The sequence below is a fragment of the Triturus cristatus genome, chromosome 12 (genome assembly GCF_964204655.1).
Source record: "Triturus cristatus chromosome 12, aTriCri1.1, whole genome shotgun sequence".
Classification (NCBI taxonomy): domain Eukaryota; kingdom Metazoa; phylum Chordata; class Amphibia; order Caudata; family Salamandridae; genus Triturus; species Triturus cristatus.
In genome coordinates, this window is record NC_140595.1 from 269,924,410 (window position 1) to 269,951,708 (window position 27,299).

The following is a 27,299-nucleotide window of genomic DNA, read 5'->3' on the forward strand; positions in this document are numbered from 1 at the left end:
ACTGACTGACATCCTGAAAGACAACTTGCACGCCCTACAATGGAAGCACGTTTCATGATGGGAAGAAGGACTGACAGCCCTGACCATACTTATCAGCATGGGGAGACACCCCCCCTCAACACAAACTCCACACAACTCACCGGGTACAATGCATTGACACACAGCTCATTGAAATATCAGCAAAAGATACCCTGTACTGGGGCTGCTCTGTGAAGCACAGGGGCTCACTTGGGACTTGTAGCCAAACAAACACCAGCATTTCACAGTCAGCCATCTTTCCATTGCTGTCACACCCCCTCACAGGGAAGCAGAGTCAAGAGGGAGGAAGTATGAGCATGCTGGGAAGGGGGGTAGAGCCAAGAGTATGATGGGACTCGCAGTCACAGACAACCTACACCCACCCACATGGTCCAGAAAGATCAAACTGAACCATACTCGCCTCACAGGGAGTGGGAAGGGACTGACAAGATGTCTGACACTGGGCTCTGTTGTGGGGAGCACAAGGCCATGCTGGGAAATAGCCAACAACATTATCAAACTCTGTCCGTGACAAGCTGGGAAAAAGCAGTGTACAGGCAGGCATCTGTTTGAAAAGTAGAAAATGTCATGTTTGTGAACCAACGATACATGTAGAAACATAAATCACATTGTGTATCTCTTCCAAACACAGGTGGTGCTGGGCACCCAGCACCAAATGATGAGGATACCCAGTCCCAGACTCTGGTGGACACTGAGCTCTCTGGTCGGACTCTCTCACTGTCCACTTCCGATGACGACAAACCTGGCCCCTCTGGTGTGAGCCATCATGCAGCACCAGCAGCATCAAAATCTGCCCCCCCTGTACCCACGCCTCCAGCATCTGGACACCGACAGGGCACCCCCGCCAACATGGACAGACCAAGGACAATCAACACCCACAGCACAGGGACACAGGACCCCCCGGAAGCTACAGCCAAAACCACCAGCAACACCACCCAAGGGGTCCCAGTGTAACCTGTGCGTCCCGCCGCTGGTCCTGCCCGTGTGGAGAGGGGTGCTGGGAGGGGTGGGAGGCACAGGGCGCGCCTTGCAGAGGGGTCTGGACTGCATGATGACCCCCACCTGGCACGCATCTTAGATGCGTACCAGGATAGCACCGGAGGATTTCGCCAGGTAGTGGGGATCCTCAAGGACATGCAACACGAGCAGGTGGCCCACCATGCCCACATGGAGGCCAAGTGGGATGACATCACTGCGGTGCATCGGGACATACTACAATGCCTCCGCCAGATCAACACCAACCTGTCCACACCCCCCTGTGTGCCCACAACATCTGTCGCAACACCATCTGCCAGCGCCACAGGGAGGGAGGAGGACTCTGGCGGAGAGTCCCCTGCAACGCAGAGGCCTGCACATGAGGATCCCCCCCCCCCCCCCCCCGGAAGAAGAGGGGTCATCCAAAGAAGGACATGTGAGAGGCAGATGTCCCAGCACATCCCCCAGGGCCTCTAAACGTGTTCTGGACAATGTTCTTCTGTGCGCAACCCATTCACCTTGTCCAATCGCACACAACTCGCCCACATGACATGGAGGGTTCATGTTGGGCCAATGTATCAGATGACTGTGGACTTTACTCTGGACGTTTCATCTACCAGCACTTCCAACTCCAATGTGAACTTTGGATTCCCAAACCACTGTACAGCACCCACCATCCTGTGCACTTCCATCACACATGTTTGTAAATAAACTCACCAGTACACCATATTTGCCTCTGTTGTGATTCCAACTTGTCATATTCAGGGAGATGTCGATCTGCTACATAACACAGTGCATGCCAAATACTGCAACAATGTGACCAACGTAAGGTGAGTCATGGGGATGTGATACATGTGAGGGAGACACACCACTATGGCAACACAAAACATACTCACCATGGCCATGTTACTCATCCCACACAATGATGTTGACCTGAAACACATTGGCATGCACAGACACAACACCAAGCTCAGTCAGTGGTAACAAGTCCACAGGTGAGGTAAGCAGATGTCACTCAGATGTGGGAAGACAGACAACGCACATAACAAAGCGTAGCACAGGTTCATTACACATCAGCAACACGTTTATTCCACACTAGTTGCACGGTAATTCTACGTAACAATGGACACACGCTCCCAATGTGTTGGAGAACGGAAGTCCAGGGATGTGTGGTACATCAGTTGATGGGAATTGGCAACTTCCACATTGGTGTTGGCTTCTGGGTTTTGGGGGTCAGTGTTGACCACAGAACAGGCAAAGTACCCTGGGAAGGACAGACAAGATACAGTCAAAAGCACAGAAGAACAGGAGAGAAATGCAATACACATGCACAAAACATGTTAAAAGACACCTACACAAACACTAGTTAGCAGAACTACCCTATTGTGGAGTACACACCAGCTGAATGGACACATCACAGCACGCATCCAGTCAAGTGGCACACAGACACACTCAGACAGCAACAGAGCTGCCCCAACACATTCCAGGCTACCTCCATACATTCACATAACAACCCTGGAAACTCACATTCAGGTGAAGAAGTTGATGAGCTGGGAGCGGACGTCACCATCATCTTCATCATCACTGGCATCTTGGCCCAGGCCGGGATCCTCTACAGGTGCCGGACGTTGGTCGTCATCATCGTCATCCTGGAAGAGAGGCACCTCCTTACGCACCGCCATGTTGTGTAGCATGCAACAGACAAGGATTATTTTGCACACCTTTGCAGGCTCATATGGGAGGGCCCCTCCGGTCTTATCCAGGCAGCGAAAGCGGCTTTTCAGGAGGCCGAATATCCGCTCAATCACCCTCCTGCTCCGACCGTGTGCCTGATTGTAGCGCATCTCGGCTGGTGTCACAGGGTTCCTGACGGGTGTCAGCAACCACGGCATGTTGGGGTATCCGGAGTCACCTACACACACAAAAATGAACAAGTAGCTGAGTTTTGTCGGAGTGCGGAATACAACATTGACAAACACACACAATGAGAAACAGTCAGTACACACCGACAAGCCAGGCATGCTGAACTGGCATCTGTGACATTAGCGTTGCAATGCGACTACTCCTCATAATGTAGGCATCGTACGCAGAACCAGGGAACCGTGCACACACGTGTGATCGACATGTCAGCAAGACAGACCACCAGAGCATTGATCGAATGGTAGTGCTTCCTGTTCCGGTATGCCTGCTCATGTGCCTGTGGTGGTATCAGGGCAACATGTGTGCCATCAATAGATCCGATGACGTTCGCATCCTCCCCAGTGTATAAAAGGCATCCTTTATTTCAGGGAGTTCAGCTGGGCTCGGGAAGTTGATATATAGGTCGAGGAATAGCAACATCCCCTCCAAGACATCGCGTAGCACCCGACTAAACATCGTTTGCAACATCCCACCAACAGTAGCCACAGTGTACTGGAAGGTACCAGTAGCAAAGAAGTGCAGGGCTGCCATCACCTTCACCTCTGGGGTCAGTGTTGTAGGGTATGTCCGGCCAGGTAGCAGATGTGGCGCCAACTGCTCCGCCAACTCCGCAGTCAGTGGACTGGTGAAGCGGTACCGTCTGATGCAGTCGCATTCCTGCATGGTTGCAAGGTCTGGGAACGGACGATGGACAGCTGGTGCCCTGCAATACAGAGATGCACAAACGAAGATTGTCAGTTCATCCACCCATGTGGCCATGACCACGATCACTATCACATGCTAGTTCATGACATTACACAATGTACTGAGGTGTGTGCTATTGGTCATGGACACATATGTCACCTACAAGACCACCACCTCACATCTCAATTCCACATGTCCACATGAGTCCCATGTAGTGCAATGGCCAATCATCTGGCTGTGTCACCCAACCTATGTGCTGCTGCAACGTTCCAAAAACACACCACAGTGACAATTGAGGCCTCATGTCTCCCAGGCATCACAGATATTTGCCATGCAGAAACCCAGGCTCCCTGTATTGCCACATCAACACAGCAATGGACATGGCGTAGCACGTACACACCACTAGGCAAGCGTAAGTTCCACAGGTAGGGGCCACTGTTGTTCCAGCCGGCCCTACATGTACGTCTCTTAGACACACACCCCATCAAGGTTGATGCATATACCACATGGATGTGGAGACTGTCACCCATTGGGAACATTTGATCAGACACATCTGAAACACAACATGCACACAGACTGTGGGTGCACATCAGTATTGTGGCTACAGGTCTCACTGTGACGTACATGCCATCACCCCCAGGACTCAGGGTGTAGGTGACATGTCCTAAACATATCCAACCTGACACTGTGGCCGTGACTCATGCCCATTACTGTCCAATTGCACATCACAGTGGTAATGTGCACAACACACAAAGGATTCTGCCCCCATGTACACGTGCCCAGCCTGGGAGTGGCTGCACAAAGTGCCAGCCACAAAACCAGATGTGGCCCCCCAAACACCCAGGGAATGCAGCCTTACATGCCATGGGACACTGTGTGGCCAATGCTGTAGTGTGGTAGGTGTGCACAGGTGTCCCTGGCCAGTATATGTGTGTTGCATCCGTATAATAGTCACTCTAATCAATCAATCAATCAGAGTACTTGTAAAGCGCGCTACTTACCCGTGAGGGTCTCAAAGCGCTGAGGGGAGGGGGGTGCCGCTACTGCTCGAAGAGCCAGGTCTTGAGGAGTCTTCTGAAGGCGAGTAGGTCTTGGGTCTGCCGTAGGTGGGTAGGGAGGGTGTTCCAGGTCTTGTTGGCGAGGTAGGAGAAGGATCTGCCACCGGAGGTCGTTCGTTGGATGCGGGGGACAGCGGCGAGGGCGAGGCTGGTGGAGCGAAGCTGGCAGGTGGGGGTGTAGAAGCTGAATCTCCTGTTCAGGTAGGCTGGTGCGGCGTTGTGGAGTGCTTTGTGTGCGTAGGTGAGGAGCTTGAAGGTGATCCTATTGTCGACGGGGAGCCAGTGTAGGTCTCTCAGGTGGGGGGTGATGTGGCTGCGGTGGGGGACGTTGACGATCAGTCGGGCCGAGGCGTTTTGGATGCGTTGTAGTCATCGTAGGTGTTTGGCTGGGATTCCTGCGTAGAGTGCGTTGCCATAGTCCAGTCTGCTGCTGACGAGGGCCTGTGTCACCGTTCTTCTTGTTTCGGTCGGATCCACTTGTAGATCCAGCGGAGCATGCGGAGGGTGTTGTAGCAGGAGAAGGAGACGGCGTTGACCTGCTTAGACATGGAGAGGGAGGAGTCGAGGATGACTCCTAGGTTGCGTGCATGGTCGGTGGGTGTTGTTCCCAGTGTGGTCGGCCACCAGGAGTCGTCCCAGGCTGAGGGGGTGGGTCCGAGGATGAGGATCTCCGTCTTGACCGAATTCAGCTTCAGACGGCTGCTCCTCATCCAGTCGGCGATGGGTCCGACGCGGGTGACACTGCGTACGCATTGCACGGGTCATGTCCGAGCCATGCGTACGCTTTGTGATTGAATGCAATGGGGTCCGACACGGGTGACAATGCGTACGCATTGCACGGGTCATGGCCGAGCCGTGCGTACGCTTTGTCATTGAATGCAATGAGGTCCGACGTGGGTGACACTGTATACGCATTGCACAGGTCATGTCCGAGCCGTGCGTACGCTTTGTCATTGAATGCAATGAGGTCCGACGCGGGTGACACTGCGTACGCATTGCACGGGTCATGTCCGAGCCGTGCGTATGCTTTGTCATTGAATGCAATGAGGTCCGACGCGGGTGACACTGCGAACCCATTGCACGGGTCATGTCTGAGCCGTGCATACGCTTTGTCATTGAATGCAATGATGTCCGACGCGCGTGACTTATCATGCATACGCGTGGGACAGGCATGGTCCGAGACAGGCGTACGCCTTGGCCATTCAATCGTATGGAGACGGGTGCATGTGTATATTCAAAATACGTGTTGTACAGTCAGTTGACCGAGCCGGGCGCACCCATTGGCTCAGGACTGTCATGGAGACGGATGCGGATTCAAAACTTGTACGAGTTGTGCACTGGAAATTCATTTCCTTTTGTGATGATGACATGTATATCCAAATGTGTGCTGCACAAATCTGGGGCATGTGTGTTAATGTACTTTTCACTTTGTCCTCCTCACAGGTTGATAACCACCATAAGCAGGAGATCTGGCTGACCATCGCCCGGGCTGTTCGTTCTGTGGGGGTCTACAAGCGCTGGATCCGCAACTGCCAGAGGAGGTGGCAGGACCTTCGGGGCTGGACCCGGAGGATAGCTAGAGTCCAGCTGAAACTGTCACCTCCACGCAGGAGCGGTGGACACCGGACCCTGACTCCCCACATGCTCCATATCCTGGCGGTGGTCTTCCTGGACCTGGATAGGCAGCTGAAGGCCAGACAGCAGCAGGAAGGGGGTGAGTCCATGTCTGATCTGTGTACTATGTCTGACATGCAAATAGCAGTCTTTTGTCCTGGTCACACTTCCACATTACATAGGTCTCTGTAATCCCACTCCTGTGTATGAAATTGCAGGTTGTGCTTAGTGACATGTGCCCTCAGGTGTCTGTCTCTGTGTCATTAGGGTGTGGCTTGTTGTTACGTACAACTGGGGTGTCCATGATTCAGAGGGTCAGCATGACATCTGCGATGTGACTGTGAGAGACAAGACCTGTGTGACATATAGGTGTGTGATCATCTGACAGTGCACAATGGTGTATGCAACTGTGTCCTTCATGCAGCTGGGTTACATGCATGGCAGACTGTGATATGTTAATGTACAGGGATTTGTGTTTGCTGAGACTCATATGTATGATTTGCATGATGTGGGGTCTTCTGCGTCCTGGATATGTTGTTTGCATGGGATGGGCAAGTGCGCCGGTCCTCTGCAGAGTTAGCTTTACCCCAGAGCTAGGATTGTGAGTCAGTACATATTGTTGTTGTCTGGATGCCCTGCTCCTGTGACAGGAGACCGTGTTGACTGACTTTCAGGGCATCCCAGTGCCATGGCATTTAACTTGCTATGAGTGAGCCTGCATTGTGTTCAAGTGTGCACCATGCACCCCATTGTGGCATTGCCCATCAGGACATGAGTACATCATAGTGTGTGTTCCTGGCATGCATCCCAAGCATGAGAAATGAGTCTCTGCCCATCCCTTCATCCGGACACCTGTACTGAGTCAGTAGCAAGAGATTTGCTGTGTGTATACTGACATACTCCTACATGTTTACTTGCATGTACAACTAATGTGTGGGTGGTGCATGTTGGCACATTGGGGTGTTGGCATCCAACATGCAACAGACATATGTGTGAAAGTCAAGGAGGGATATGGGTGCCATGGTTGATGTTGAGAATGACAATTGTCTTATCCTAAACAGTGTTGACACTTTGAGCTGTGTTCAGCTGATGATGCCAGGGCTTGCCCTGTGGTGTGTGCAGTCAGTGCAGGTGACTGATGTTGTTCTCTTACTTCCTATTCCTATCCAGATACATCCACGGTCACAGGAGGGGACAGCTCCACGGACCAGGAGGAGCCACAGAGCCTTACAGGGGGACAGAAGGAGAGGAGTTGGGTGGACCCAGTGGCACCGAGGGCGAGTGGAGCCACACAGAGGAGTCATCAGCACCATCACCCCCAGCTGAGGGCCACAGCAGCTCTGAGGATGACTCCCTTGTGGAGGTGGGTGTCAGCAGCCACCAAACCCCAGCTAGTGATGCTGTCCCCGCCACCACCACCACAACCCCCCTCCCATCGGCTCCCATCCCAGAGGTCCCTGTGGGCTCCCGTGTTCGTGAGCATGTCTCCTGTGTGCCAGGCACCTCACCCCCTGCCCCTGTGTCCCCTGCTGCCCTGAGTGAGGAGTCCGTGGACTTACTTCGACAGATCCATGTAGGGCAGACATCAATGCTGAAGGTCCTCCATGCACACACAGGTCTGTTTACACAACTGGTGTCATTCATAGAGGGCATTTCCTCGGGCATGTCTGCCCTACAGAGGACCAATCAGTCCGTGGCCTCCTCCCTGACGGCAGCAGTGTCCCTCCTCCAACAGTCCCGTACCCCTCCTACCCCTGCACCACCCACGATTCCTAGCACCCTACCTGTCCCAAGCACAAAAACCCACAAACTAAGGTCTAGACGTGCACACAAGCAAGCGCCGGGTACTGATTCCACACTCACAGGGGCCGGTTTGCAGACACACACACAGTCATCCACAACCACTCCGCAGTCCTCCGAGACCTCTCCCTCCCAGCCCTCTTCCCTTGCCTCACCTGCAACCCCTTCCCACCAGAAGCTCTTCCTCTGTGACCTTGGCCTCTTACCCACCAACCCTGCAGATCCTGATTACAAGGAGAAGAGGAAGTCCCCACACACAGAAGGGAGTGCCCCTCACATCCAGACACCCTCCCTCAGGCGCAGTCAGACAGAGACCCCCGGCGCCAGAAGAGCAAGACCCCCCCGCCACCACGCAGCTCCAAGGCAAAGTCTCCGTCCTCCATCGCCCAGGCCACCACTCCAGAGGTTCCCTGCCACTCCCTGCCTGGGTTCCCCCACCCACAGATACACCATACCCAAAATGCTAAGGCCATCCCCCCTAGCACTTGCTCCTCCACACCTGGTCAGACAGTTAGTGCCACTGATGTGGGACCATGCCCCCCCCCCTGCCCTGCCGACCTCACCTGTCCCCCATTCCACTCCCATGGATGTAGGCACTGCTTTGGAGTCCACGACCACCCCATCTGACTTGGGCACTGCAGTGGTGAGCCAATCCACTCCATCTGACCTGCCCACTGGAGTTGTGTCGGCACCCCCACCATCTGACTTGTGCCCCACAGTTGTGACAGCACCCACCACTTCAGTCATGCTAAATCATGTAGTTGTCCCTAGGTGGTGTTCATTCCAGCTTGTGTCACATGTGTCTGTTGTGCTCCCCCTCATCTCCCAATGCCTGATTGCCCACTGAGGGTGTTCCAATGATGGTTTACTTTTGTATGGCACTGTGTCCACATCTGTGTCACTGTGGTTCAGCCCCCCTCGTGTGTTGTGTAGTCGCCTGGGGATACTGTGACGCACACATACACACATGCTGTGTCAGATGTACAGTGTGAGTTTGCCTGTTTGTGTTTGTGCATCTGCACCAGTGCATTGGTATTGCTGTTGTGGGCCTTTGTCTGGATGCTGTTTCTGCGATTTTGCATGCTGTCCCTGTGAGTCATATCACATCATTGTGCACATTCATCCTGGTTGTTAGGTGCCATTGCTGGCATGGAATGTGAGTTTGGGATCTGACACCTACAGTCTACACATGTTGTTTTGATTGGTATGTCTATTTTCGAGATGTGTGCATGCTTGGTGATGGTCACTTCTGGTGTTGTGTCATTGCACGCTGTATGCATTGTCAGCCCCCATGTCTAGTGCTTGTCTGCACATGGCCGAGAGTGTGTTATGTTTTCACAGCACTGTTAGCCTCACCACATCTCTGTGTGTATGGGACACAACCACTAGTTTGCCCCAGAAGTGTTTGATGTGTTGGGAGCAGGGATCATACATGCTGTTTGTTATTTGCAGCTTTAACCATGATGACACTTACCTTTTGGTCACTGTGATGAGGGGGGTTTAGTCCCCATCACCACAATGCTCAACATCTGCTGCATTTTGGAAGCCCCCACTTAACTTCTGTTCTACACAGTGAGGGGGTGTTCTTTTTACATTGCCACAGTGCTACGGTGATGCTTGCCTTGTGTATGTCACACTCATGTGTTGGTCACACATGTGCTGTTACATACATTGTATGCTCGTAGCCATAATCACTGTTGTGGGCATTTGTCACAGACTACACACTGTTGACATGATGTTAGGGGGGATGTATTTTGCGGACATACCTGATGTTGGAGTATGCTGGATGTGTTGTGCATCACCCATCCTATGTGTGGGGGTGACAGGGGTGATGGCCAACATAGTCCCTATGGGTGAGGGTGTCAGGAGTGATGGGCAACATCAGCCCTATATGTGGCGGTGGCAGGATTGATAGGCAACATCAGCCATATGGGTGGGGGTGGCAGGGGTGATGGGCAACAGGTCCCCTGTGAGTGGGGGTGGCAGAGGTGATGGGCAACATCAGCCCTATGGGTGGGGGTGGCTGTAGTGATGGGCAACATAAGCCCCATGGCTGGGGGTGGCAGTAGTGATGGGCAACATAAGCCCTATGGGTGGGGGTGGAAGGGGTGATGGGCAACAGGTCCCCTGTGAGTGGGGGTGGCAGGGGTGATGGACAACATCAGCCATATGGGTGGGGGTGGCAGTAGTTCTGGGCAACATAGTCCCTATTGGTGGGGGTGGCAGTAGTGATGTGCAACATAAGCCCTATAGGTGGGGGTGGCAGGGGTGATGGGCAACAGGTTCCCTGTGAGTGGGGGTGGCAGGGGTGATGGGCAACATCAGCCATATGGGTGGGGGTGGCAGGGGTGATGGGCAACATAAGCCCTATGGGTGGGGGTGGCAGGGGTGATGGCCAACATAGTCCCTATGGGTGGGGGTGTCAGGAGTGATGGGCAACATCAGCCCTATGTGTGGGGGTGGCAGGGGTGATGGCCAACATCAGCCATATGGGTGGGGGTGGCAGGGGTGATGGGCAACATGAGCCCTATGGGTGGGGGTGTTAGTGGTGCTGGCCATGCAACCCCTATGGTGGGCTGTTGTTAGTGGCCAGGATGTGGATACCCTGTGTGTGTGTGCCATTTTGCGGGTATGTGTCGTTTGTTTATGTGGTAGGTGTCTGACTTACCACCTGCACCGTCGGCGTCGGTTGCTGATCTGGTCATAGATGTAGAGTACTGGTATGACCTGCGCGATGGGATTCATGATGTGTTCGTGTCGTACACGCTGCTTGTTGCTCCGTCTCGTACCCGCTGCAAGCTGCTCCGTCTCATAGCCGTGGATAGAGTTGTGGCGCGAATCGTAGCTGATATGCTTGTTTACCGGATGCTGTGACGTGCATGCGTAATGACTCGTCCGGCGCGTAGGAAGTACGCATCGTACTTGTCATGCCGGAAACTGCTTTGGATACTGCTTCCGGGCGACTCGGGTCATCGTTAGGAGTTACGGCTCGGACGGAGAATGGAGCTTGATTCACAGCCTACGTGTCGGTCGTGTTTTTGGCAGTTATGCGCATCGTACTTACTCTACAGAACGGACCAGCTCCGGGTACGTGTCGGTCGCGCGGTAAGGCTACGGACAGCTGTCCAACCGGCTATCGGAATCGGCCCCTTAGTTGCTCACTCTAGCCAGATGTTCCATTAATTCATTGTCCATCAGATAAATATCATCTACATAGGACAACCCCTCCTCATCAGTACTTTGAAGTAACTAGTACTCTGGCTAAAAATAGCCCAGTGCTATTCTTTTATCCTTGTGGCAAGCGGCAAAATTGCTGCTGAGACCCAAGTGCCAAGAATGTGGTCAAATATCTACTTCCAGGCACTATGTTCTGGCAGAAAACAAATTTGAGATATCTGATGTTTTGTTTTTCTTCCTCACTATGTTATTCATTAGTGGGACACTGTGTGCATTCTGTACTGCAAATGGGCATGTGGATGCATTTAAATGTTTGTAATCTAAGACTAGACAATATGCATTGTCGGGTTACATAATGGGAAACAAACGATTATTCATAGAGGAGGTGCAATTCTCTTTTACACTCTGGTACTCAAGTTGATCTAAAATCTCCTTGACTTGTTTCTTTGATTCATGTTTAATTGGATACTGTCTCTGCGGTTGAGGGATCGTTTTTAACGGGATTTTGTGATGAGGAGACGCATCATCCCACCCAACATGATTGCAGTATAGAGCAGGCACTAAAGCGGACGCCCACTCCTGTGCATATACATTTTTAACATGATTCTGATACGAGGTCGCAGAAAGCTGGTAAAATTACATCTTCCCCCGTTGGGGAATCTCTTACGAACTCAGATGGCCATTCCTTTTCAGCCAAAGAATGTTGTAATCATATGTCAGGTCCTCCCAAAAGAGACCCTTCACCTGTCTTTGTATGTCCCCCTCTATTTGAAGCATTGTTTTGTGTAAATAATTTTAACACTTACTCTTGCATCCTGTGTTTCTAATGTGATATATTCACTCAGTGCTCCTACTTCCAGAAAATCCATCAGGTTCTGGCGAGCTATTGTGACTTCTGCTGTACTGTCCAGCATCGTCACTGCCCATTCCCTGTTCAGAAGCAGTGTCCTCAGCAGCCTGGGCATTTCTGATCTTAATCCCTGCTACCTTTTCATTTTTTAATTGAAGTTTTGTGGTTTTTTGTTTATCTTCTTGTTTGATGATGTAGTCTGAAGTGCGATGTGTCTCCTTTTTCGGCTTGACTTGCTCTTCTGATCTTTGCTCTGACCGTATGCCTTGCTCTGAGCATTTCTCAGATTGATCCTGAAAGGAATGAGAGGAACATGTATCAGTATCTGATATAGGCCAGGCTTTTTAACATTATCACAGTTCCTGACATTGTATCTCTTTTCGGTGCATGCCTGTTGTGGAGACCCACTCCGTGATTGTTGTTTATTTTGTTTTCTTTTATTATCCCATTTCTTTTTAGAAGAATCGGGTGCCTGCTTAGAGTTATCCATTTCAGAATTACCCTTAACCACTGGCTTCCCAGGTCTGGCTCCCAGATTATCTCTTCCCAGAGAAACGCATGTTTTTCGATAATCTTAGTTAACCCCTGACCCTGTTGTATAGGAGTGAATTCCCTTGGGCGTTGGCATATAGCCACAGTGGCCACCTCCCCTTTTAAGTTACTTAACATAACTTAACTTAACATTGCAGAAACTTGGGCAAAATTGCCTATTAGTTTCATCCCCAAGTAAAGTGCAGGTTCTGCCCCGTACTCGTTCTGTATTCATTTTAATACAACTGGTATTATCGCTATCAAAGGGGTACCATGAGTTCTGGTGTAAACGGCAGTAAAGACTGTACCCTAAGTGGCATAATCTTCTATAGGGGGAGCCATCACAATTGGCAAGCAAAATGTTCAAATTCTGTGTTTTCTCATGTGGGACCGTATGGGGACAAATCGCCTCAACCTGTGCTGTCTTTTGAGCTATCAACAATGGTACTTGTTTCCGACCGGTGGGAATCTTTCCCATGATGTCATTTAGCTTTTCAGAGCGGATACCCGTAGTAGCCAATTGAGATTGTGTAGCCTGAGCAGCCCTGACAAGTTTAACTATAAGTGTTCGCATTATGAACTGTGTAAGATTTCTGTAATTGTTTTCTAAATCTTCGTATAGTGTGCGCATTTATGCAGCTTGTAACGTGTGGATTTCTGAATGTGTTGTATACGAAGCTAAGATCGGCCAGGTCGCTCCTTCTTTACTGAGCAGACCGAGTCTCACATTTTCTATGGTGTTTGGGAGGGTGCCTTTTAACCAATTTATATATTCTTGGTAAGTTAACGGGACTTCGAGGTTCATGTATGGAAAGTATTCATCTGGAGTCTCATCCTCAATGTAAGTGTGAAACACTTTTGTGCCTTTGTCCGCAGCTGGGAATCTAACCCAAGAATAGAATATCTCGGTCCTGAATGCTTCGTGTGCTTCGACTACGAAGGTAACATCTCCACCATTGCCAGAAGCCATTGTTGTAATAATTTCATAGTAGATGCCTCAAATTTTCTGAAATATTTACAGTAGATATTTGTACTTCAACATAGTCGGCTTGATCGATCATTATTAAAAAAATGAAAAATATTTTACGAAAATGAATTTGAGATTTGGTTTGTACAATATGGGAAAAATATTTAATCCTCCAAGCTTGATAAAACCTACAGCCAATACATAGGACGTATCTACTCAGCTGAGGCGGAATCCCTTTTCCCACTATGGATGTCTCTGGTATAATGTGAGTAGGGTTCTCTGAGAAAGCACAACTGAACTACTCAGATTTGACCATTAAATATGTGCCTAACGGCCGAGGCGCTGGCGGGTCCGCGTGGGGCGGCGGTTTCCACCAGATACCGTTTGATACAATTTAAATACGTGCACCGGGTCTATTATACACGAGTTCGGCTATGGCGTATGGGAGTGATCCAGTCCCAGGCCTGCTTGCGCTGCCGTGCTGAGGAAGGAACGTTCCTACATACAGTGTGGACGTGTGGGGCGTTACAGGTCTTTTGGCAGGGGGTAGTGAATTGTTTGAGTGAGGTACTGGCCTGGACCCTTCCCTTAGAACCCCGTTTGATCTTACTCCATAGTACTGAGGACATAGGAGGGAATAGGTATAAGCGGCACTTATTGTTTCTAGGTCTCACCTTGGCCAAACAGGATGTGGCCCAGCACTGGAAGGATGATTCTCCCCCTAGACTGTCTCCTTGGAAGAAGGCGTTGGACCGCTGTATGATTGCGGAAATCGCGGTCTTTCAGGCCCGGGGGTGCCCAGCGAAACATGGGAAAATATGGTCCAGATGGGCTACATATAGAGGTATAGACCTGGCGTTGTTGGAACAGCCCGATATGGGAGACCCCATAGAAAGATTGCTGAGAACCACGTAGCACGACTCGCTTGCTGTGTCAAGGAGGTGTCTAAACCCTACAGTATTGTGGTAATTGTCATGTTGTGCAATGAGGAAGAAGAGGGTGTGGGCATGCGTTGGGAAGGGAGGGGGGGTTAGGGGTCTGATGTTTGCAGACCAGGGAAGTGGCAGGAAATTGCAGTGAAGGGGCTTATGTGTTCACACTATTACGAAGTCGCCTTTCTTGATTGACCCTTGCACTGTACAAAACAATAAAGTTTGTTGTTAAAAATATGTGCCTAACCAATGTTGGCGACACCATGTCGTGTAGTTCCTACTAATCCATAGAATCTGCGCATTATTTGGACAACATAAACTAAGGGCTTGGTGTCAAGACTGATCAGACAACCCAGCAGGATATGTTGGGCTATAGACCAGCAAGCTCACAGTGCCACCATAGGCCCCCCTAACCTTACCTGAGAGCGAATGGGCTCTGGCAACTACTGAACATGACAACCCTGATAACTCAGGGATCATGGAAACAGTACAGAATCTTTCGCTCAATCACTTGTGCTTACTTTCTCTCAGAGAAGTATACAGAATAAATAGTTGGATGTTTTCAAAACATTTATTGAACCAACATTATTCTTGTATAAGATACATGTGCTGCAATGATTAGGAGACAGAAGCAAATAAAGGAGATTAAAAGCACCAAAAGAGTGAACAGTAGATACATTTCTACCATGGTGTTGAAGCAATGAATATATGCAGGCATATATGCAATATGGTAATCTAATGTACTCCTACGATACAGACCCTACTCTGAGTGTACCTAGAGTCTATATTGTGGTAGAGCCAAGAATCCCCCCGAGGGACAATCCAACCCCATTACCTGATCGAATAGAGTGAAGAACCCCATCTTGGTCTTGTGTTGTACACCCCTCATGGAATCTCAGACCGGTGTGTGGTGAATTCTCAGCATGCACAGACCTTCAGTGTCAGCAGAAGTACCTCCCGTACCAATCTATCTGGATGCCTATCATTTATAATAAAAACCAGCCTTTGCAATGTACGCTCTAGATTAGTGATGTTATGCGTATGTAGATAGCGTTGTCGCCCTGTGGAGGAAGATTGGCCGACTTTTGTACCTAGTGCGTAGAAGGACTTCGTACATGATGTTCAAGGCATCGTGATAATATTGTGTTAAGCTGGGTGTGTAAACAAAGTAGTTTCAGAGAAACAAATCCAACATTGTAGTGCATGCAAATATGTGCAAAAGTTCACCACTGAAATGTTAATTTCTAGGACAATGTAAGGAATACGCTGCTTCGCTACATGGGCCTAACTCAGGAATATAGCACTAAAGTATGCTTAAAAACAGATGTCGAAATTGAGGCTAGGTCTGCTCACAAATTTCTGCTTAATGGATTTATATATTTAACACAGGGATTGGTGCATACAGAGCAGTTAGGAAGGCTGGAAAGGAACCCCATTTCTTGTAATTCTGAAATATGATGGAAGCAGCGATTTTCATATGGTGAAAACAAATCAAGACACTGTACTTGTGATGCACAAAAGACAAACTTTCACTGAAACGGAAGTAAGAACACATCATGTAGTTCAATATAATAGTAGCAATAAAACTGTGTGGCTGTCAAGAATTCCTGTCATGCGAGGGGAAGAAAACGGTAACCAGCGAAAACGGACTACATCTCCCAGGATGCTTAGCGGTTGAGAGGTTATGTAAACAGGAGAGCTGTTACATAACTCCAGGAAAACACGCCCTTATGTAAACAGGAGAGCTGTTACATAACTCCAGGAAAACACGCCCTTATGTAAACAGGAGAGCTGTTACATAACTCAAGGAAAACACGCCCTTATGTAAACAGGAGAGCTGTTACATAACTCAAGGAAAGCACGCCCTTATGTAAACAGGAGAGCTGTTACATAACTCAAGGAAAACACGCCCTATAAAGGGAGGAACCGGGAGGTACAACGCTGTCGGATATTGTGTTTACACCGACGTACCTGCTTCGTGAAGAGCAGTGTTCCGGAGTGGTGCTCCAGTAAGGCAAGAACGGAGGTAGGTCGAGTCGTTACTCCCTGGGCCGTGTCTTGCCCCATCGTCACCTGTGAAGGACCCGGAAGCTCTACCGGTCAACCATTGAGCTTCGCTTTTTGACTCGGCTGAGTCAAAGCGCAGTGGCGCTTTTGTTGGTTGGAGTCGTAACTCCCAGCCAGACCAGAGATACAGGGGCTGCCAGCTGTAACGCACACCAGGAGGTGTTTGCCGCGTTACAGACTCGGAAGTCCACAGGATCGATCGAGCGGCTGCTCTCGGTTCAGTCTTCTTGCTATTTGATTGGGGTATCGGTGACGCATCACCAGGAGGTGACTCCGCGTCCCGGTGCAGTCTGAGGAAGAGGTTGAGCGGCTGCTCCCTTCAGGTAGAGACCCCGGCTGGGTGTTTCCCTGACTCCTCGATTCTCCCCAACACTCTTCGTGCCCCTCACAGTCTACCGATTGGCATTGTCGGCCATTTCATTTCTGCCCTCTGTTGGCATACGCCGGGATCGGCGTATATGCAGAGGACGGTTAGGACCATCCGTGCGGTGGGCTGGTAACGTACTTAGCCTGGAGGATTCCAGTGACTATAACTTTTGTTTATCTTTGTATTACTTTTGCCTTCATTAAAATAACTAACCCTTCACAAGTGGTTGCGTCCTCATTATCGTGTCTGTTAAACGATCCTGAGGCGTTCAGGGCGTTACAAAATATCCGACCTTAATACACTAACTGTCTCCCGGTCGATAACAGACATGGCAACACTTGATGATGTGCTGGCTGCTTTAGCGACCATGCAAGTTGAATTGGCTGCCTCTAGGCAAGAAACAGCCAATGTAAAAGCCAGACTGGATGCTATCCACTTGGACCCGCTCACGCCCAGCACCTCCCTCACGGACCAGACCCCTGCTGTAGTAGTAGAAATGCCGGTAGCCGTCCCCTTGGCAACACCGGAGAGGTACAGTGGGGATCCTAACACAGTGCAGGTATTCCTCACACAAGTGGCGCTATATTTATCGTGCAAACCAAAGGCGTTCCCCACGAGTCAGGCTCGTGTGGCTTTCCTTATTTCCTATTTGGCTGGAAACGCGGCACAATGGGCCGTACCTCTGGTGAGCAGGGACGACCCCATCTTATGTGATTGGGGTGCTTTTCGCGAGGAATTCCTGAAGGTATTCGACAGAAGGGCTGACTCGTACACGGTGGACTGTGAAATGCTTGAGTTGAGACAGGGATCCAACGACCTGGTGCAGTATCTCAACGCGTTCCGACGGCTGGTTGCGGAAACCAAGTGGCCTGTTGCTAAACAGACGGCGCTCTTCCATCACGGGCTGTGCGATGAGCTCAAAGACGCCGTGGCTCATATTGACCCTCAACCCAAGACATGTGAGGGCCTTATCAACCTGGTATTACGGCTGGAACATAGGCTAAGTGAAAGAAAAGGGGATCATGGGAGAAAAGGAAAATCCCTTCCATCCTATGTGACGGTGGGAAGTCCTGAAACTTCCACCGCATCCAAGGGAGAACCCATGGACATCGGCGCAATACGAGCGAGCCTCACAGCCACGGAGAAAGAGTCACGCCGTAAACAAGGATTGTGCCTATATTGTGGCAAAAAAGGCCACTACGTACGGGAATGCCCTGCCAAACCGAAGACGTCACGTTATCGGGCCAACCGGTCGGTAACAGCCGTGGTGGACATACAGGCGGAAAACTAGAGGACTCCCAGACCAAAGAAGGGGCATCTCGGAGTCACTCATCCATCCCTTCACTTTCCAACTCGGTCACTAAGGGACACCGACACCTGTTTCTCACGGTGCACGTGGGAGTGCATGACCAGTGGATACCCGTTGTGGCCATGGTGGATTCCGGGGCCACTGGCATGTTTATGGACCACAACGAGGCATGCAGGCTAGGGCTAGTGCTTCTTCCCAAAGCTGTACCCGAAGACGTCTATGCTGTAGACGGAAGGCGATTGGTGACGGGGCCCATCGGGCAGCACACGGGGGTCCTTCCGATGAGATATGGGAGGAACCATTTGGAACAAATCGATTTTAACATCATCCGAGCGCCCCAATATGGCGTCATATTGGGATTGCCGTGGCTACAGAAACACAACCCCTCTGTGGATTGGCCAACACATCGCGTCGAAATGACATCACCGTATTGCATCCTGCATTGTGGAAAAAGAACGGAATCCCTTTGTGGAAGTTTAGCTCGCAAACTGAACATTATCTGCGCCATCTTGCCCCTCCCCAGCGCCACGCACAGCGAATGCACGGCCGCCATTTTAGGCACCCCACTCTCTCCCCGCTCACTCTCGACCGCCAGCGCTTTCCCCTGGTGCTGCGAGCATCCCCCCGCGCGCCGGCCACCCCCGCTCTCTCATGCAGGCCATAAACCCTCTCCTTCTGCGCGACCCTGCTACAGAACCACTTCCGACCGACAACCCATACATGGTCATGCCTCTCCTTTGATAACCCCCCTTCCCCTGCGCCCCATTGTCTGAACTGGTCCCAGGCCATCACCTAGCCCTGCAGATGCAGTTTATTGCCCCTACTGTAAGGGAAACACCCCACATCAAAGGGATTACAGTAGAATCAAAGCCCCTACCCCCTGAGACCCGGCCGGTTGCACACACCCCCGGGAATTAGCGGAATTCCCTGCTGCGCGATAGCCATCTCCCACTGCGGGTAGGGTGGGAACCTCTACTGTAACCATGTGTGGGATCGGATCTGAGCCGGGGCTTCAGGGGATATTTCCCCGCACATCAAGGGAATCTCAAGAATGTACTATGTATAATAAAGCAATAAACCAGTGTATAAGAGACCAGGTCTCAGAGATGCAGTTAGAGCACCTCGTGACGATACCTTGCTGTCTGATCTGATGTGTTCTGCTCCGACGGAATAAAACCTTGTTTCCTGCCTTCCAGTCTCCAGCGCCTGCCTCTTTTATTGGTAAATTATCGAGTGGTATGAGAGGCGATTACCGCCGGGCAAATACTTGAAAGGATACCGACTGAAACTGCCGCTACCATTTAACAATTGGCGTCCCAAACGTGGGGCCCATCAGCGACACGTGGATCCAGTGGGAGAGGTCCCGACGACAGAGTGAACGACTGCAACGATCGGGAGAGCTCCTGCCCAATAGACCCTCGTCTGGCAGCCGATCATCCGAACTTCACTGGTTACGAGCAGACCTCTCTCGAGTGATCTACGGTCCAGACTGGGAACCATCAGGAGTGCCGCGGCAAATACGGAGAGTAGAGGACGATCGGGCGCTGGAGGCGGAAGACGAGAAACTGTCCACGCGGTCCGGGTAAGGTCGTGATACACGACAAATTGAGAAATAATTGATTGATTGTTTAATGCTCTGGAAATACTAGTATTGCTCATTGATTGTGCTCATTGATTGTTCTCTTTGAGATATTCGCTGTCTACAAACGGGGAGGAGTAGAAATACTCTCTCTCTCTCCCTTTGCAGATAGTGAAGGGTAGGTAACGCAGACTTTTGTCCCCGTTGAAACCCGTCGTGCCTATCTTTATCTCCCCATTGATTGATTGTCCGAACATTGATTGTTTTGAAGAATAGTGCTTTTGAGATATTCTCTGTTTGCAAATAACGTAGAATAGGAATATTCTGTCTAGTCTTTGCAAATAGTGAAGGGTAGGTAACGCAGACTTTTGTCCCCGTTGAAACCCGTCGTGCCTATCTTTATCTCCCCATTGATTGATTGATTGATTGTCCGAACACTAGTTGTTCGATATTGGTTCTTTGGAGGTATTCTCTGCTTACAAATAACGAAGAATAGAGATATTCTGTCTAGTCTTTGCAAGCAGTGAAAAGATAGGTAGTGCTGACTTTTGTCCCCGTTGAAACCCGTCATGCCTATCTTCTCCCCACTGATTGGTAGTTGGTTCTGCCCGGACCGCCTATTAGAGGTGAACCATCCGGCTCCACTGGAAGGCACCCCTAATAAGGACATGTTCACTAAATATGGACTAGTCGCCGTAGCCTATAGCAAGCTGTGGCATAAATATACCAAGAAGGACCCCGAAAGTCAGTGGCCACTGATGGGATCCTTCGACGACCATAAGATAGAAGCGCTAGAAATAGCTCTGCGTAGCAATAAGACGACGCCTACTATGCTTGACAGTATCGGCATGTGGCACAAAGAAGCAACGCAACGGAAAAAGAGGGAAGAAGTAAAAGCAGAAAAGGAATTACGAAAGGCAGCTCACCTTGCCGCTAGAAAGTTAGAAGAAGACATAAAAGAGAGAAGGGAAACTAAACTAGGACAGGAACCCGAAACCTCAGGCCAGTACGCTGTTAGGACCCCTTCTTTGCTCTACCCTGAGTTGTCCTCCAAGCAGCGAACGAATGACGAGTTACTGTTAGGTCCTCCGATCATTTACATGCCCCCTCCGTATGCACCCTCCCAATCAATAGTACAACACCCACAACCCCCGAACACGAGCGAAAGCAGTACAAGGGCCTCGGCCCTCACGGCCTCCGCGCCGGCTGAGCCTCTTGTGCCGAACCCAACGTCGACTACAACGCTAGACGACCATGAGATAGGAAAGAAAGAGTCCACCAGAATGAATCGATTAACTAAGGATGAACGAACAGGAATCGACAAGATAGTAAAGGCACTGGTAGGATCCTTTTTGACCTTACAAAAACTAAAATAACGCTAGGAGTTAGCCCTTTGTGGGACATATGAAACCAAGGGAACGAGTCAAGCTCACGGTCGAGACGACCGCGAGGTAGCCCGACTCCATTACTCTCGCTACCTAAACATGTCTGCCCTACTGCCCACCCCGCCCAATAAGCATGACAAAATCCCACACAAACGGAAGCCTGCTGACACCCACCATCGACGTCACCAAACTAGGGCTAGATCGCGCACAATTGGGCTATGTTAATTTTCCGATTGCACAGTAACCTCCTTGTGCTCGTCATCAAACTACAAATATGTACAAACACTCCAACGAAGTAATGTAGTTATAACATTTTAATAACTTATAGGATATAACAAACACACCAACAGGGTAAACAGGTTAAAACACGTTTTAAAACAACTATTTACATGACAGTCTGCTGCAACCTCCATCCCAAAGCCTTAACGTCCACGTGACACCGTCCTCGCCTCTCCTTCCTCGAAATTGCAACATTGGCCTGTTTTGGGCGGTCCCTCTTAGTTGACTTTGGGCTATAAAAGCCATGCAAAAAATCCATTGACATCAGTGGCGAGCGATTGTGCGAATAGGCCGGAGGCTATACGAAGCGCCGAAGTTCTGGCAACACCAAGGCGCAGCCCGCCACGCTGTGCGGGCCTTTCCGCTTTCTCTTCTTCTTTCTTTAATGAGGGCTGGTGCCCTGGCGGGGGGAAGCGACGCGGACGGGCCTCCCCCACCTCCCCAGGTGGAGGCTCGCCGGGCACCCCAACCGTCTTTGACTCTCCGGCCAGCTAAGCTGCACCCAACCGTCTTTGACTCTCCGGCCAGCTTAGCTGCACCCAACCGTCTTTAATTCGCCGACCAGCTAAGCTGCACCCAACCGTCTTTCACTCACCGGCCAGCTAAGCTGCACCCAGCCATCTTTTTCATCGGCCTGCTGAATTTCACCCTGGCACGCTGTGCGGATCTTCCCAGTCACTTCTTCCTTCAATAACGGAGGGTGCCCTGGCGGGGGGAGGCGACGCGGACGGACCTCCCCCACCTCCCCAGGTGGAGGCTCGCCAGCAGATGAGGGCACCCCAAACCACACCTTTCACACGTCGGCCAGCTGAGTTGCGCCCTGCCACTTCATTCGCCGTTCGGCTGAGCCGGCACCCCTGCACGCGGCCGCCAGGCAACCACCCAAGCACCGGGTTCACCAGGACTGCCGCTAGCGCCCGACGTGAGGAGTGGGCCCCCGCAGCAAGGTAATCGGGGACCCACCCCGGTGGTGATACCATCCAAACTGCTGTCGTCACTGCTACTGGAATCACCCCGGTGGCAGCACCACCCGAACTGCTGCTGTTACTGCTGCTGGCTCCTCTCCGGTGACTGTACCGAAGAGCTGCTGCTACTGCTGCCCTTGAACTCCGGCGGTTGACCCCTCCGGTTCCAGGCCTGGCCCACCGTGAGACAATTCTGGACTCGAAAGCTTGTTTGCTAGGGCATGGGCCCCACCCTTGACAGAACGCTCCCCTCAGCCTTGCAGAATTGGTTGGAGTCATTTGACGTTCGACTCATGCGGACTTCCGGTAAGGACAAAACCACCACCATTGCTCTTTTTGCCCCCGGGCGGCAGCCACCTTGCCTCCGCTTGATACAGTGAGACAGTAAAGCGTCGGCGGAAGAACCCGCCTGCTGCCCCGCCCTAAGAACAAACCGTGGCATTGCTACAAGGTTGCAGTGACGCCATGCTGACGCAAAGTTGACGCTAACGAAAGTTCTCGAACCACCGAAAGGAATTCTGGTTCAACTGCTAATTCATGGAAAAACTTAGACTGTGCACTGGCCCGACCCCGCCCTAAGATGGCGCTGATGTAGGAGTGGCCTACAACTCCTTGTGGCGTTCCAGTCACATGACATTCATGTTAAAAAGAGATATATATACATGTATGCGATGCTTTCACACATGACGATGGGGGAGAGGGGGGAACCGACTTTTATGTTAATCTAGTGTTGCTCATGTTGCTCGACGCCTCTTGCACCGTGGCCGGCCTATAGCGGCTGTAGGCCCGTATTTCTACACTGACATTGTTTTAAATAAAGGGCTTCTTAAAAAGGAATTACGGAATCAGTGTCATGACTAATCATCTGGGTTGTTGAAGGTTTTTCTCTTAAATAAATGATTGTTACTCCTAAGCGAAAGCATACAGATAATACAGACCCAATTTGCCAAAAAAAATCTTTTTGTTTAACGAAATTTGTACCCATCATGCCTGCCCTTTTTTCCAAGAATTGTCGAATCAATAATGAACTATAACTTAAGGTATATGTCGCACGCAAGGTATGGTATCCTGCACCATAATACACGACCAATTGAGAAATACATGCACGACCAGGGAACCCGAATTTAGGAAATGAATGAACTAGAGCATCTTTGCCTCGAACTAAAGAATAATAGGTCCGTGGTATTACCCACCCCTGCGGCTAGCCTGGTACATGGTAGGTAGAACCTTTCGTGTCTGCGCGCGCTGGGGTATTTTGAATACTGCACCTCCCCTCCCCTCCCCTCTTATTTTCCCCTCTATAGGTCACGACGAAGTTCCGACTGAAGAGTGGAGTGGACATGGACCGAACCAAGTTCAATATCAGGGAAAACATAGACAAACGTTGTGAGATAGTGCGTAAAATTACAGACCACCATTGGGAACATGAAAAACTGTATGATATGATTGTGCGTGTGTACTACGATTATACGATATGAATGTGTATGCATTTCATGTTCGGGTCACTTGAAGAGAGCGTCATCGTATGATTGAGGTGCTCGTCCACCGATCAAAGGGAGGAAGAATAAAGGGTCAGACAACCCATAAGATAAACTACAAAATGCTAAAGGTACGCAGCATACATAGGAAAGGAGAGGTCCCCGTGCTCGACGCAGCCCTGAGTCTCCGTCCTGATGCATGTACTGTCACACCCTATCCGGCATTTGTGTGTACGTGGTCACCGAATTTATGTCTTTTCCCCGCTTGTGTTTTCTTATATGGAACAGACCCATGCTACTCCATGTTGTGTGTGCACCAAGTGGCCTATTATCTTACCCATCTCCCTCTCTCTTGTTTTGTGTCGTATGTACGCCAAAGTAGCCTACTTGATGCACACGTCTCTCTCTCTCTCTCTCTCTCTCTCTCTCTCTCTCTCTCTCTCTCTCTCTGCACACGTCTCTCTCTCTCTCTCTCTCTCTCACTCTCTCTCCCCCTCCCTCGCAAAAGGCTCTTTTTTGTCCTCCTTCTTCTTGAATAAATTAACGACATACACCTCTTTGGTAAGTGTATAATTGGCCCGAACACGGTGGTGTTCGAACAAAATTGACAGAAACAAAAACGACCATACTTTACCACGATTACTACCTCTCCTTTCTGCAAACGTTAAGCCTAATCGGCTGAGAAAGAAAGGACAGGTAAGACGACTGATGTCTCCCAATTTGACCCTCAACACGGGGACTATATGTCAGTGGTTTTTGTTCTTAAAGGACACCATCTCCACCACCCAGAATCACTCCTGACCAATTAGCCCGAAATAGAATGTCTAAAGCACCCTGTTCTCCCAGAAATAACTCCAGCCCTATACTAAGCCGTCTCAGAGTATCCCGAACGAAACAACTGATGGCCCTGTTTTAAGCTGATAAAGGGTCACCTACTGTATGAAAAGGATACTCATGAGCGCATGACAGTAGCACCTCGCACTTACGGGTACTACCAAACCTTGTATTATAAGGCGCAGAAACCGACACCTAGAAGGCCAGACGATGGACAGGGACACCCACAGAACCCTGCACCACAGCAGTAATTAATAGATTAGTAACACGCACATTAACATCAGAGTTAATAGGCACCAATCATGTAGTAACAGATAAGAGCATTTCCGCAACTACTCAGTGGTTGGGAGAGAGAATGAAGTATGTAAATGTCTTCCCTGCCAAGATCTCTAAGACTTTCGTTTCTTATAACCTATTCAAGGATAACCTGCAGCCATCGGAAGAGAGGGGTCGGATGTGACGCACAGTCTGGCTGCGGATCATAAAACATCTATGACATCGACCAAGGGGGAAGCGACGAAGCAACAAGAGTGTGAGACGAGGCACCATTATCAGAACGATGAGCGCGAAGGGCTACATCGAGGCCCCTGCTCACTGACCAGCGTGCCTGAAGTCTCAACCCGTCGGGCCCGATTGATGGGCCCAGTGCTGAAAAGATTCTGCTCTCCTTGGTCCGCATTTTTGATCCGATCCCATGCCACCCCATTCTCTCTTCCTCTTTCATTTGGACTATGACTTTGACCTACTACCGAGGAACAAAGGCCGGCACCCTGTCTCAAAAGTACCTGTGGTGAACTGTGTTAGGAAACAGGACTGGAATCAAAGAACAGTGAGTGGTCGCACCCTGCCACGTGAAGAAATCGGATTTGAGCTGGACCTTAGTTCCACCGCCGGTGCTCAACAGTGCCAACGAAAGAAGAACAACAATGAGAGCTTACCAGTGATAGCTCTTTATGAAACAAGGACACTGGAAAGAAGAACCCATGTCAAAGTTGAAAATCCTCTCCCAACCACCTTATTATATTAACTATCTTCTTATCAAGTTTTCATGATGTTGCATCAATCACTTCCGACTGTACACTGAGAAGTTAAAAAAAAAAAATGTAACTTTGTATAGTAACATTCATACAACACCAGCCATGTACACGACTATACTGCAACTTTGAATGTACTTCCTCCTCGCCTACTTTATCAAACTGTATGAGACAATGTACAAATGTGTCAGATTACTCCTGCCTACCCTAAACGACTCTGTATCTTTAAAATGTGTGACGAACATTGACGATACTGTAACTAAAAGGCTAACAAAGGCGAATATTGGCCGGACAAGCTGGCGAGATATGTTAAAAGGGAGGACTGTGGAAGTTTAGCTCGCAAACTGAACATTATCTGCGCCATCTTGCCCCTCCCCAGCGCCACGCACAGCGAATGCACGGCCGCCATATTAGGCACCCCACTCTCTCCCCGCTCACTCTCGACCGCCAGCGCTTTCCCCTGGCGCTGCGAGCATCCCCCCGCGCGCCGGCCACCCCCGCTCTCTCATGCAGGCCATAAACCCTCTCCTTCTGCGCGACCCTGCTACAGAACCACTTCCGACCGACAACCCATACATGGTCATGCCTCTCCTTTGATAACCCCCCTTCCCCTGCGCCCCATTGTCTGAACTGGTCCCAGGCCATCACCTAGCCCTGCGGATGCAGTTTATTGCCCCTACTGTAAGGGAAACACCCCACATCAAAGGGATTACAGTAGAATCAAAGCCCCTACCCCCTGAGACCCGGCCGGTTGCACACACCCCCGGGAATTAGCGGAATTCCCTGCTGCGCGATAGCCATCTCCCACTGCGGGTAGGGTGGGAACCTCTACTGTAACCATGTGTGGGATCGGATCTGAGCCGGGGCTTCAGGGGATATTTCCCCGCACATCAAGGGAATCTCAAGAATGTACTATGTATAATAAAGCAATAAACCAGTGTATAAGAGACCAGGTCTCAGAGATGCAGTTAGAGCACCTCGTGACGATACCTTGCTGTCTGATCTGATGTGTTCTGCTCCGACGGAATAAAACCTTGTTTCCTGCCTTCCAGTCTCCAGCGCCTGCCTCTTTTATTGGTAAATTATCGAGTGGTATGAGAGGCGATTACCGCCGGGCAAATACTTGAAAGGTTACCGACTGAAACTGCCGCTACCATTTAACACCTTGACGCAGATGAGAGCGGGAGTCAGACGGTGGCTACAGCGGCAGAAAAAGATGTGGCTCTCCCCCAGGCTTATCACAGTTTTGAGGATGTATTTGATGAGGTGAAGGCGGAAGTGCTACCACCACATAGACAGTTTGACTGCCAGATCGACCTGGTGCCAGGGGCCAGCGTTCCCAGCGGCAGGCTGTATGCCCTGACGGAGCCTGAAAACGTGCATCTCCGGGGGTACCTGGATAAACTCCTCAAGCTAGGATTCATCCGCCCGTCCAAGTCTCCGGCCGCCTCGCCA